A 14,777-nucleotide genomic window follows, 5' to 3' on the forward strand; every position below is an offset into this window, starting at 1 on the left:
TGGGAGGGCTTTTAACTACAATTCAATTTCTTTAATAGATTTATGGCTATTTAGGTTATTTCTTCTTGGGGGGCTTTGGTAGCTTGTGTCTTTTAAGAAGTTTGTCCATTTTATCATAGTTGCCAAATTTATTGGCACAGTTACTTATAATTTTCCCTTATTATCTTTTAATGTTGGTAGGATCTGTAGTGCTGATTCTTGTTTTTAACATCAGCAATTTGTGTCCTTTTTTTCCTGAGAAGTCTGGGTAGAGGTTTATCAGTTTCTTTGATCTTCTTGCAGAACCAGCTTTTGGTTTCATTGCTTGTCTCTTTTTACTGTTTCCTATATTATTGATTTATACTTTAATCTTCATTATTTATTTTCTTCTAATTACTTTGCTTTTACTTTTCTAGTTTTTAAGGTGGAAGCTGAGATCATTGATTTGAGATCTTTTTAAACTACTTCTAGTTACATACCACAAATTCTGTATGTTATGTTTTCATTTTCACTCAGTTCAAAATATTTTCTAATTTCCCTTTGATCTCTTCTTTGACTCATGGGTTATTTAATAGTGTGTTGTTCAGTTTTTAAGTATATTTAAACATTTCTCAGATTTTTTATTGCTTTTTCTTTGGCCACACCACACGGCTCATGGGATTTTAGTTCCCCAACCAGGGATTGAACCCGGGGCCCCAGCAGTGGAAGCACGGAGTTCTAACCACTGGAATGCCAGGGAATTCCCTCTCAGATGTTGTTATTAATTTCTAATGTAATTCTACTGTGGTTGAAGAATATACATTGTATCACTTGAATCCCTTAAAATTTATTGAGACTTATTTTGTTCAAGAATATGATCTATCTTGATAAATGTTCCATCTGCACTTGAGAAGACTATCACATCTGCTGTTGTTGGGTGGACTGTTCTATATTTGTCAATCAAGTTCGTTGATGGTGCTGTTTAAGCCTACTATATCCTTACTGATTTTCTGTGTACATGTTCTATTAATTATTGAGATAATATTGAAATCTCCAACTATAGCTGTGGGTTTGTCTATTTCTCCTTGTAGTTCTATAATTTTTTGCTTCATGTATTCTTTTCTTAGGGGTATAAACATTTAGGACTGTCATGTCCTCTTGAAGAATTGATCCCTTTATCATTATGAAATTACCTTCTCTATCACTGATAAGATTCTTTGCTTTGAAATTCACTTTGTTTGATATGAATACAGCCATGTCAACTTTCTTTTGGTTTGTGTTAGCATGGTCTGTCTTATTTCATCCTTTCACTTTTAACCTATTTGTGTCTTTATTTTTAGTGTGTAAAGCATACTTCATTTTATTACCCTTAGCAGATATTGCATTTTTTAATCAATGGAATGTTTGTGGCAACCCTGAATTAAGCAAGTCTATTGGCACCATTTTCCCAACAGCATTTGCTCACTGTGTCTCTGTATCACATGTTGATAATTCTCACAATACTTCAAACTTTTTGATTATTATTATATTTGTTACAGTGATCTACGATCAGTGATCTTTGATATTACTATTGCAATTTTTTTGTTTTTTATTTTTAAATCAAGGTATGTACTTTTTTTAGATGTAATGCTATTGCACACTTAATAGACTATATTATAGTGTAAACATAACTTTTAGATGCACTGGGAAATCACAAAATTCATGTGACTTGCTTCATTGTGTTATTTGCTTTATTGTGGTGGTCTGAAATCAAGCCTGCAATATCTCTGAGGTATGCCTGTATGCTGAATGCAGCATATAATTGCATCTTACTATTTTTACCCAATCTGACAATCTCTGCCTTTTAATTCAGGAGATTAGACCATTAATTTCTAATGTGATTATTTCTATGGTTGGTTTTTTTTTTTTTTTCCTATGGTTGGTTTTAAGTGTATCATCTTGCTATTTGTTTTCTCTTTGTCTCATCTGTTCTTTCTTCCCATTTTATTCTTTTCCCACCTTCTTTTGGATTATTCTACATTTTGTTTTTAATTTAAAAAAATATTTATTTGTTTTATTTATTTATTTTTGGCTGCATTGGATCTTCATTGCTGCGCACGGGCTTTCTCTAGTTGCAGTGAACAGGGGATAGTCTTCATTGCGGTGCACGGGCTTCTCATTGTGGTGGCTTCTCTTATTGCAGAACACAGGCTCTAGGCGCACGGGCTTCAGTAGTTGTGGCACACGGCCTCAGCAGTTGTGGCTCGTGGGCTCTAGAGTGCAGGTTCGGTAGTTGTGGTGCACGGCCTTAGTTGCTCCGCAGTATGTGGGATCTTCCCGGACCGGGGCTTGAACCCGTGTCCCCTGCATTGGCAGGCAGATTCTTAACCACTGTGCCACCAGGGAAGCCCTATTCTGCATTTTTAATGATCAGATTTTATCTCCTTTGTTGGCTTATTAGCTATAGCTTTTGTTTTGTTATTTTACAGATTGATTCAGGATTTATAGAAACATTTTGTGTGTGTGTGTGTGGTACATGGGCCTCTCACTGTTGTGGCCTCTCCTGTTATGGAGCACAGGCTCCGGACGCGTAGGCTCAGCGGCCATGGCTCACGGGCCTAGCCGCTCCGCGGCATGTGGGATCTTCCCGGACCGGGACACGAACCCGTGTCCCCTGCATCGGCAGGTGGACTCTCAACCACTGTGCCACCAGGGAAGTCCTATAGAAACATTTTGAAGTGATTACAGTCTACTGCCAAGAGAATTTATACCTTTATGTAGATCCGTATTTCCATCTGGTGTCATTTTTCTTCTACTTGAAAGACATCCTTTAACATTTCTTATAATGTGGGGTTAATGGTGATGACTGATGGTTGATGGTGATCTTAAACTTTGTATGTCTGAAAATGTCTTTATATCACCTTCCCTTTTAAAAGATATTTTCCCTGGGTATTGATAAACTTGATTCGGACGTGGTTTCGTGTAGTTTTCTTCATGTTTCTTGTTTGTGAGATTCTCTGAGCTACCCGAATCTGTGGCTTTATAGTTTTCATCAAGTTTGGAAATTTTTCAACCATTGTTTCCTCAAGCATTTTTCCTAACCTCTCCTTGTTCTCCTTTGGTGACTCCAATTACTCATATATATGGTAGCCTGAAGTTGTTTCACAGCTCACTGATGTGTTTTCATTATATTGATTCTTTTTTTCCTGTGTTTTTTAAAGGTAGTTTTTATTGCTGTATTTTTTAGTTTACTAATATTTTCTCCTGCAACATCTAGTCTGCTGTAAATCCCACTTAGTATATTATCAACCTCACACATTACAGTTTTCATCTCTAAACTTCTATTTGGGTCACTTAAAATTTTTTCCATGTCTCTACTGAACACTTCGAATATACGGACTACAGTTAAAGTAACAGTTTTAATGTCTTTGCTAATTCTAATATCTGTGTTAGTTCTGGGTTTGTTTTCAATTGATTTATTATTCTCATTAGTGGCTGAATAATATTACATTGTATGAATGTACCATAATTTAGTTAACCAGTCCAGTATTGATGTACATTCTGTTCTTCTCAGTCTTTTACTAATACAATTAATGCTACAATAGACATCCTTGTACTTAGGTCTTTGTGCAAGTATATTGGTAAGATAAATTTCTGAAGTCAAATTGCTGAGTTAGAGAGTATGTGCACTTTAAAAAATTATTTAGTTAGTTATTTGAATTTTTAATGTGATAGTCATTCTGGCCCCATTAAAAGGGATTTGGCTCCTTCATGCAAGTAATATCTGGAACAGGTATAATCCCAGTGTCTGTCAGCACTGAGTGCCTGGTTTTGATATTCATTCACACACCACACGTTTGGTTTTCTCCCTCCTACCTGACTGATGATATTCCTCTTGTCTTTCTTAGTTCTCCCCCATAGGCACTGCCCCTCAACTTCTACTGCTTTCCTAAGATCCTCTTGCACTTGCACTTTCCTAAGATTCTCATCCACTTATTTTAGATAGTTTTTTCCTTTGGACATAATTTTGTTATTTCCTCTTTCAAGATCCATGACTAAGGGCTTCAGGAAGAAGCATCTTTGTCTTGCGGGACTAACTTGCTGGGCTATTCTCCTTCCTAGCCTCCACATTATGAGAAAAGCATCAGACAGTCTTTATTTAAAGGACATCTTTCACTTTGGGCATGGATTCAGGGCTTGCATGCTTATCTATCAGCTACTAGGATGAAACTTCGGTCACTGTGTTGGCACAGGTCATAGCTTGATAGAGACTCATGCTGCCAGCTTTGGGCTCCAAATGCTGGCATATATGAAGATATTCAGGCATCCTTCACAGTGGAATCAAAGAAAGCTGCTTTTCTTGACTTCCTTAAATCCTGTATGCCTATAGACATGGGTGAGTAAGGTTTATACTTCTTGTAAGTTCAAAAACTACCTGGGCCTCTTAACTAATCTGAGAAATATATTTGCTGGCCCAACTTGTCAAAAGGGAGCCAACATACTCTGTCACTGAATTGAGGATACGATAGACTCAGGGCCCGTTGCTGCTTGGTAGACCAAACCCTGATCAAATGAACCCAGATGCCCACTAAATTCATACTGACCACGCTGTGAACAACCACCACAAATGGGTCTCTCTGACTGGGAGGACTGTAACCCTCAAGATCATCTCATAGATAATTAGATAAGAGGGTGTCGCTGGACACTGCTGCCCATTGGCCACTATCCAACCTCCACTGGTCCTTGACTTTGCTTTCCTGGAAGCCGAAGACCTAGCCATTGACACAAGGGAGAAGTCTCAGTGGATTGGATATAGCAAAGAATGGTGGTGGATGGGTTAGATTCACATAAAGGGGTTAGCTGGAGTCAGAAACCTATTGTGTCAATAATGTTCTTTACCTTGAGTGCCCCATATGGTGGTGTTTGGGTGTGTGTGATTGTCTCCCATGGTGATGTTCTCTTCAAAGACCCAGAATTGTCCAGTATGCTTCATGCCCTGACCTTCAACATGCTGGTAGCTTACAGCTTCCTATGTCCTACATAGCATGGGAGAGTCAGGAAAGCAGTGGGTGTGAAAGTCATAATTACTGAGAAAATAGGTATTTCTAGAGGGATGAATGTGATGAGTTGTGGGGGAACTGGGGCATAGTAAGGAGGGGAATCAGTACGTTGTTAGTAAAAGGTGAAATAGCGGAAGTATTCCTCTAGATAGCACTTGGTTGATGTCTTCAATCTGACTTCTATATCTACCAGTAGTAGGTAGTTGACAAATGGATACTAATGTGAAGGACCTTGAACAGGGCCCTCCAAAATCGGGATGATAATTGACAGCAATAATCAAAGAGCATATAGCTGGATAATGTGGAACCAGAAGATTCTTTTATCTATTTTTATTTATTTTTGGCTGTGTTGGGTCTTTGTTGCTGCACGCAGGCTTTCTCTAGTTGCGAAGAGCGGGGGCTACTCTTCGTTGCGATGCGCGGACTTCTCATTGCAGTGGCTTCTCTTGTTGCAGAGCATGGGCTCTAGGTGCGCGGGCTTCAGTAGTTGTGGTTCGTGGGCTCTAGAGTGCAGGCTCAGTAGTTGTGGCGCACGGGCTTAGTTGCTCCGCAGCATGTGGGCTCCTCCAGGACCAGGGATCGAACCCATGACCCCTGCATTGGCAGGTGGATTCTTAACCACTGTGCCACCAGGGAAGTCCCAAGATCCAGAAGATTCTTTTGATAAACAAAATAAACATAGCTGGAGTAGAAGGGGAGCTGGTGCTCAGTACACAATGAATGATTTTTTTTTTTCAGAGCATCTCCCACTATGAGGATTTTGTGAAGTTATAAAAAGGGAATACGCTTGGGGCTTCCCTGGTGGCGCAGTGGTTGAGAATCTGCCTGCTAATGCAGGGGACATGGGTTCGAGCCCTGGTCTGGGAAGATCCCACATGCCGCGGAGCAACTGGGCCCGTGATCCACAACTACTGAGCCTGTGCGTCTGGAGCCTGTGCTCCGCAACAAGAGAGGCCGCGACAGTGATAGGCCTGCACACCGCAATGAAGAGTGGCCCCCGCTCACCACAACTAGAGAAAGCCCGTGCACAGAAACGAAGACCCAACACAGCAAAAATTAATTAATTAATTATTTTAAAAAAGGGGAATATGCTAGAAATAGCTGACTGTGAGATGGTATCCCAGAGGTGAATGGATCACAGTGGCCATCAGGGTAGGGTCATGGTACAAGAGAAGTACTTGTGCATGAGCTTCTCCAGCTAGGAAATACAATTGCCCACTCTCATTCAGTAGGCAATTCCAATGTTCTGTGCGTCTCAGTGCTGTCACTACACAGGCCTGGATCTCATCCAGGTGCTGCCACGAGTAGGTATCCATCTGCAGCCTGCTCTGGATTGTGTCAGCTAATTGCAGAGGGTAGTGGTGTGGGGCTTAGAATCTAAGAGATCTGAATCCAGAACCTAGCTCTTCAAAATTAAAGTCACTTAATTTCTTCAAACATTAGTTTCCACATCTCTAAAGTGGGAATGATAACAGTACTAACCTAAAGGATTGTTATGAGGATTTATTTGTTTGTTTTTAATTTTTTCTTCCAGTTTTGTTGAGATATAATTGACAAACAGTACTGTATAAGTTTAAGGTGTACAGCATAATGATTTGACTTAGATATGTCATGAAATGGTTATCACAATAAATTTAGTGAACATCCGTGAGAATTTAAATGGACTAATTTGTGCAAAGCATTTATACCAGAGCTTGGAGCACAGGATTAACATTGGTTATTATTTTTCTTCGGTCTGGATAACCCAGGTCCGTGGGAGAAACTACCAGGGTGAGGCTGCCTCCGTTTTCCCCCTTTACTGCAGTTTTAGTCTGAGGCAATGTTGGGTTCCTCCTTCCAGACAAGTAGAACTCCTGAGCACTGGATTTAGACTGGAGTGTGCTGTCACTGGAACTTGCATTGGCCGCAGGGATAGGGCTGGGCTGGAATGCAGCCTGCAGAAGGTGGAACAGAGGTGGGCAATCCAAGAGGCAACATTCTGGTGAAAAATTGAAACCAAAGCCAGGCAAATAGTCAAATCTAGATGTCAGTCAAAGGCTGGTAGAACAGGAGAATCTGTGATGTATGTAGGTAACAGAGCAGAAAGGAGGAAAATTAAGAGCTAGAGAGGGCTTGGCTATAACTCAGCTCCACCACATACAAGTTGAATGGCCTTGAACATCCTAATTAAACTTGGTTTATATTCTGACTCAGCCACTTCCTTAGCTGTTGGCCTTGGATGAATTACTTATCTTTCTGTTCTACAGTTTTCTCATCTGTGAAAATACAGATTGAAAAGAACACATAAGTCACAGAGTACTTGTGAGAATTAAATATGGTAATTTCTATAAAGTGCTTAGTATATCTAGTGTCTGGCACACGGTAAGTTCTCAATGAATATTAGTTGTTGCTGTTAAACAGAGAGCAGAGAAAAAGCCTGGGAAAATTTCCTGAGCTGTGGAGCGTACACACAAACAAGTTTTATAGGATGCCTTTGACCACAGCATGAGCAGAAGGGGCTAGAAAGGGCACTGACTCAGTTTGTACAGACAGAGTATCCTCCCAGCTGTCCTGGATGCCTGATATAAAAATGACAGGTGGGAACAGTTCAAAATGTGGATATAGTCTCCACAATGGAGATACTGAACTGCTCAAAAAAGATGACCTTCGACCTTCTTCATCTTGGAAGGCTGAGCTGCTGGGTCTTTTTCAGTTGCTCTAGCCTATTGGAGTCTACGACAATCAGTCATGGGTGTTGGATACCCCTGAAGTAACACTTCTAGATCTCTAGGTTAGCCTTCGTGGCCAGTACCCCTCACACATACACACGGTTGGTGGAACACAGGCAGAGATATTTCCTTCCTAGAGAACAAAGGACATAAAATGACAGTGATGCAGCCAGGGTTCTCTTAAGTCAGATGGGCATCGATTGTCATTTTTATGATATTGGTTTGGATGGTGTAGGGCTATCTATGCCTAGGAGGCCAGAATGAGGTCAGAGATGAAAAGTGGCTCCAACTGCTAGAGAGCTAGGGCCATGATGAGAACCAGATAAAAACTTTCCTCTTTTGAGAAGGTTAATCTGGTGGTCAGATATCAATAGACCACTTTGATTGATCCGGGGGCCCCAATCTGGTGTGGCTGGCACTTTGCCAGGCACTATGTAGCCAACCGGGGTGGCCAGGCCTTTGTTTAAGAAAGTTACCTCTGGGCTTTTCAAGGCTTTCCCAGAGGTGGTGCTATTTCAGAGGGCCCAGAACTGCCCAGACTTGGGATTCTTTTGAGGTCAAATCATGGGAATAAATTAAGATATCCTCTAGGTAGATAACAAACCTTCTGTCAATGACGTTGTATGATATCCAAGGCCAGTAAATTATTGCTCATGGGCCAAAATCAAGCCACTCTTTGGTTTTCTTTGGCCCATGAGCTAAGAATCGGGGTTTTTGGGGTTTTTTTTCCCCCTTTTGGCAGGGTCAGGTGGCTTGCGGGGATCTTAGTTCCCTGACCAGGGGTGGAACCGGGGTCCACAGCAGTGAAAGTGCTAAGTCCTAACTACTGGACTGCCAGGGAATTCCTTAAGAATCGTTTTTACAGGGCTTCCCTGGTGACGCGGTGGCTGAGAGTCCGCCTGCCGATGCAGGGGACACGGGTTCGTGCCCCGGTCCGGGAAGATCCCACATGCCGCAGAGCGGCTGGGCCCGTGAGCCATGGCCGCTGAGCCTGCGCGTCCGGAGCCTGTGCTCCGCAACGGGAGAGGCCACAACAGTGAGAGGCCCGCGTACCGCAAAAAAAAAAAAAAAAAAAAGAATCGTTTTTGCAGATAAACATTTGCAATTTATTTAATGGCAGGTGATGCTAACGCAAAAACCCAATTAGGTGAAATGTTATTCCCAAAAAAATAAAGATTGCCATTTTCTCATTAGTAGGTTTATATTATCAAAAATTATACCCAATCATTATCATATTTGGAATTTTTTCAATAAAAGTTTGTGGAAATCCTTTTACTTTCTAATGAGGTAAGCACCTACATAATATCCTTGAATTTGCTCTTGGCCCGCAAAGTCTAAAGTATTTATTATCCGGCCCTTCGCAGAAGAAAAGGTTTGCTGTCCCCTGCGTAAGAAAATAAAAGTAATAATAAATAAGGCTAGCCAATATTTATTGCGTGCTTATTATATACTCGGGCATCATTCTAAGTCTACACGGATTATCACGTTTATTCCTCACAGTATTCCTATAGCCATTATTCTGATTATGTTCCCATTACGGTTGTTAAAATGGAAGCACGGAAAAGTTACATAACTTGCCCAAGGATGCAAAGCTAAGAAGTGGCAGACCCAGGACCACAGTCTACCTCTGGAACCCACGCTGCCAATCGTTGAGCTATATACACAATGGATCGGGCATCACACAAGCCCAAAAGCTTAACAGGACGTTCGAACTGGTCAAGGTTCCTGGGGAAAGTCGGCCTCCACCTCTCGCTCCTGCTGTGTCTGTTATATGCCTCCCCAAGGTCGGCCCCATGCTCTGAGAGGTCAGCCATCAGAGGAGTAAGTGTCTTACAGCTGCAGGAATTCTAGCAGAGATGTCACATCCCGTTTTTCTTTCTCACAAGGAGCAGCAGAGCTTTTGTCGGGGTTAAGAGGCCTGGTGAACCCCTCCCACAAACTGGCTGCTACAGTCATTCAGAAGGGCTGGGTGTGGGATTCTAAAGCGTACGTGCCTGACAGACAAATGAGCCCTGAGTACTGCGATGATCTCCAATCACACTCATGAGAAGGCAACACTTATTCTTCCTCTGTGCTCCCAAACACCTCTGGGACCAGGTGTTCAGGCGACAGACGAGTTAGGTCCCAGGGGGTACAAACAACCCTGGCAGCAGAATACAGAGGTAAAGTGAAGAATATGGATGTTCATAATGAAAGGAGATGAAATATGGTTTTCCAGCCAGCAGAAGCCAAGGACCAAAGGTAGTTCTCTCTGAGAAGCTGGATTAGCAGAGAGCCAAAACCTCTGACCTAAGAAATTTGAGGCTCTCAGGCCCACTCTAGTTATTGGAAATAGTCTGGTATACCCAGCAGGTCCAGAGTTTTGAGGAATGGCCCTGGAGCTCTTAGGGTGAAAGAAGACTTTGGGTTTTAATTGGTTCAAGGGATTTTTATATTGCTGCATCAGACAGACACAACCACAAGCCCCAGAGGCTACTTCAGCAGATCTCAGTAGCTCATTCAATGCCCCAAACACAACCTGCATGGACTTTTTTTGTCCTCACTCCAAGCCAGCAGTCTTCAATATGCCCATACAGAAACAACCATGCTCCAGTAAGAAGAGATCTGTGTGCCCCTGTCACTGTTACCATGGACTTCAACTCTGACCTCTTTTCCTCTTAGGACCCCGACACAACAACAATAATAAATAACACAAATGCTTGATATGACACTTAGTAGGTCCCACGCACAGTTTTAAGTAATAGGTATATGTGTGTGCCTTCCAACACCATCTCACAAAACTGGCTTACTGCCTCTCAGTCTCAAGGGCCTACCTGGATCAGACGCCATTACTCTGTTCAACCTGGGATCTTCTGTCTTCACAGGCTACCTTGAGTACAGATCTGGAACCAGGCACACTTGTATTTGAGTCCGGGCTTTGTTCATTTAGTAGCTGTGTGACTCTGGGCAACTTACTTAAGCTCTCTGTGCCTCAGTTTTCTCATCTGTAAAACAGGGATAACAATAGTTCCGACTTAATAGGGTTGTTATAAAGATTGGATTAAAGAAGTTAATCTAGAGGCACTCTGAACAGTGCCTTGTAAGCTCTCAACTCACATTAGCTCTTGTTATTACAGTGGATCAGACACTGTGCTAGATATAAATACTGCACATCCACTTGGATGTATTTCCTACTAGACTGTAAGCGATGGTGTGTCAATGAATGCTTAGCAATGAGCTCTCTTGGGAAAGGAAAAAAAGCCCTAATTTGTCGAGTTTAGTGACTTCTGTGGAATAAATCCTCTGACTATGGCCGATTTTAGATTATCAACGTGATGGCATTGAACCAGAGTCAGGAAGGAAGTGATTGCAAGTGATTTGAAGGCGGGGCTCTGTTTTCAGCACTGAAAGTTTTAGCACTCAACACCCCACATCTTGAGGGTGGTCGATCACCCTAGGCTGATTCAAGTTATACCAGTAATAGAGCCAGTCCCTAGCACAACATTTGGCATGGAGTAGCTATTCAAGAAATATGGATGAGTTGACGAAATTGAGTTATTTGTAGTGAGGTGGATGGACCTAGAGCCTGTCATACAGAGTGAAGTAAGTCAGAAAGAGAAAGACAAATACCGTATGCTAACACCTATATATGGAATCTAAGAAAAAAAACGTTCTGAAGAACCTAGGGGCAGGACAGGAATAAAGACACAGACGTAGAGAATGGACTTGAGGACACGGGGAGGGGGAAGGGTAAGCTGGGACGAAGTGAGAGAGTGGCATGGACATATATACACTACCAGATGTAAAATAGATAGCTCGTGGGAAGCAGCCGCATAGCACAGGGAGATCAGCTCGGTGCTTTGTGACCACCTAGAGGGGTGGGATAGGGAGGGTGGGAGGGAGACGCAAGAGGGAGGAGATATGGGGATATATGTATACGTATAGCTGATTCACTTTGTTATACAGCAGAAACTAACACAACCATGTAAAGCAATTATACTCCAATAAAGATGTTTAAAAAAAAAAAGAAATATGGATGAGTTGAACGATTGCTAGGCATTTTGTAAGATACAGTGAAGCAGGTACTCCCTGTTTTGGCTCCTGTCTGGTGGCCCAGTATATGGATTTGAGCTTCAGACACTGGCTCTGCCACTTCATAACTGCTTTGAGCCTCAATTTCCCCATCTGTAAAAACAGGATGAAAGTACTCACCTCCTAGGAGTGCTGGGATGGGTAAATAAGGTGAGGGGTGAGACAGTGCCAAGGGCATTTCCTGATTCCCAGTATTCTCTCAAGAGATGCTAATTGACAATTTCCACTGTGCCATTCTCTTTTCTCCTCTCAGGCCTTATAGCTGGTGATTTATTTTATTCTTCTGTTTTTATTGGACCCCCTGCACTTGGATTTAAAAGAAAAAAATGAGGTGGAGCCGGGTATTGAAGATGGAGGGCCCAGAATGGGATTTGCTTCGGGAGTCCAAACCTTACATGGGTTTGGCAGCATGGGCTACACCTGAGGTAATCTGAGGGGCCTCCCAGACCCAGCTATTTGGGAAAAGAGGTCTTAAAGGGGCCACATCTTAAAATGTGTATGCCTGCATCTTAGGTTAAAAAAAAGTGAACAAAGATGAAGGGCTTGTGGGAACAAACCATGGGATCCTGGAATGTGGGAGAGAGGAGAGAAATGGAAAGGGAGAATGAAAAGAAGCCAGAGACACACTTCTCAACCAACTCTCAGCTGTGTTGAAAGCTGGCCCTGTTGACATAAATACAGCGCTTTCATGTTTTTTATTTTATTTTATTTTATTTTTAGCAAGAAATGCTTTTCTGAAGAACGAAAGAAAAAAAAAAAACCCTCAACTCTCCAGAGTTAGCCAACCGTACTGCTGAAATAAGATCTGCTGTGTGACTCATACGCAACCTAGGAGAACATCTGGAAATCAGCTTGCCACCCTTTCTTTGCTAGAGTAAATACCTATCAAGTGAGAGGACCCCAGCCCAAAAGGAGAAGAATGACGTTTCTTCCAAGCCAGGTGACAATCGTATCTCTCCTAGTGAGGGGTGAAGAAGGCTACAATCGAACCTTCTGCCATATGGCATGTGCTAACTGGAGTGAGAGAAAGTCCCATCTGAGAATGTGACACAGAGTTCTCCCTCGCCTCTGCCTGCCAGTTCCTGGGTTCCCTTGGGATGAAAATACACCATTCATTGTAAAAGTAGCAGTGCCTTATTGTGTAATGTCGGAAGAAATTGCAGGGAAACAACAATAGCTAACATTTGTCAAGTGCTTACTACATGCCAGACACCTTATATATTGTCTTATTTAATCCTCACAGCAACCCTGGGAGATACTATACCCATTTTACAGAAGAGGAAAATGAGGCTCGGGGGAGAGAGGGTGGTAAAGCTGCCTAAGGTTGTACAGCTAGCAAGCAGTGGCTGTGGGATTTGAACACTGGCCAGTCTGACCCTAGAATCTCTAGCCCCATCACTATTAGGTTGACTTTCCCCATCATGTAAACCCAGAGGGCTTTTTTCTCCATGCTTTCCAGGAGCCCAGTGGTACACTTCATATCTGGTGCTAACAGTGTACTCCCCTGGGCACAGAAGAAAGAATTGACATTCCTCAGCTTCTTCCTGGGTGGTCTTAAATTGCTAAAAATAAGGCTGGGAAAGTCCCAGCAGACACACTTTTGGCTACAGGCTAGCCAGGGCCACCACAAATAGATGTGCATTTCTTGCATTCCACAAATGCACCCAGCCAAGTTAGAACAGGGGGCAAATTGGAACAGAAAGAAAGCCCTTGCTCCACTTGTCAGGCTAGTGGAAGGGGGCTTTTCTGTAATTTGCCCACCTAAGGGGGAGTCTTTTTGTCACTTGTACAAAGGGGTGCTATGGGCTAGCTTGAAAACAAAAACAACCTGTTGACAGGCTGATATTCACTATGTCAAAATGAAGTCCTGGTGGTGTAAGGGCTGCCTCTGTAAATCTGTAAGTCTGCACTTCAACCCTCCTCCAGAGAGCAGCTTCCTGATTTCCCCAGCTCTGCCCCTCTACTTTTCTGCCCTGAGCTATGTCGTCATCTATCTCCAGGCCAGGGGCTCCACCAGCACATAAGGCATCATTGGGTGAATTACAAAAATGCAGCCCTGCTAGGACAACAAACTCGGGGAAAGATGCCCCCTTCTCAGGGCCGATGCAGACCCAAGCCGGAGCGCTGAGTTTGGGAAATGGGGATTGTAGAGTGGATTTCAGGTCCCACTGCCCTCCCAAGAACACTTTGTGTATTTGAGATTTAGAAAATGGATTACTGTAAAATCATCCCTGGATCACTCCGCAACTAGATAATAAGGCTATTGAGAGCAACATTGATCAGGTATCTATTTCTATACTCCTCACAGGACCTAGCCCTGGTCTGGGTGTCTACAAACCAGTCAATAATAAATATAGAAAGAGACAGAACTGTGGTCCGGGGAGGGGGGAAACACAAAAACGTTAATTGTCTGTGCCCAGAAATGATGCTGCACGAACATTCAGAAGCATCTGCCTATACCTTATCCACCCCACGTGCCACACCCATTATGTAACACCCTGACGCCCAGGCTCAGCCTTCTTATATAACCCAAGTCTCCCTACTTCACAGGGAGCAAAAAAAAAAAAAAAAAACCCAAACCTTATTTAAAGGCCAATTCGCCTTTGGAACCACAAAGACTGACTGGCCCAACTCTTATCAAGTGGATTTGAGTGTCTTTTGTTGTTCGCTTTGGAGCCCAGGGATGAGTGATTGAGTGATTGGCATTTTGCTAATATCCACAGGCGCCTCCACCCGCCAGGGCTGGTGTAACTCAACCACTTCTGTGTGTGCTCACCGTAGCAGGAAACACAAGCTCTGTCTGTAAAACAGGAGAATACCTCAGGGAAATGAATACTCCTGAGAATGGCAAGGTTCATATCTTGAAACTACATTCGCAGGCACTGAGGGAATCTATATTAATCAGCTGAAATGGAAGGCCATTTTATTTCAGAGTTAGACTGTAGTCAATAGCTGGAAGGATTTTCAAACAATTGATTCTATTAAGCACTGAATTAGGTAC

Source organism: Tursiops truncatus, chromosome X (assembly GCF_011762595.2).
Source record: "Tursiops truncatus isolate mTurTru1 chromosome X, mTurTru1.mat.Y, whole genome shotgun sequence".
Taxonomy (NCBI): domain Eukaryota; kingdom Metazoa; phylum Chordata; class Mammalia; order Artiodactyla; family Delphinidae; genus Tursiops; species Tursiops truncatus.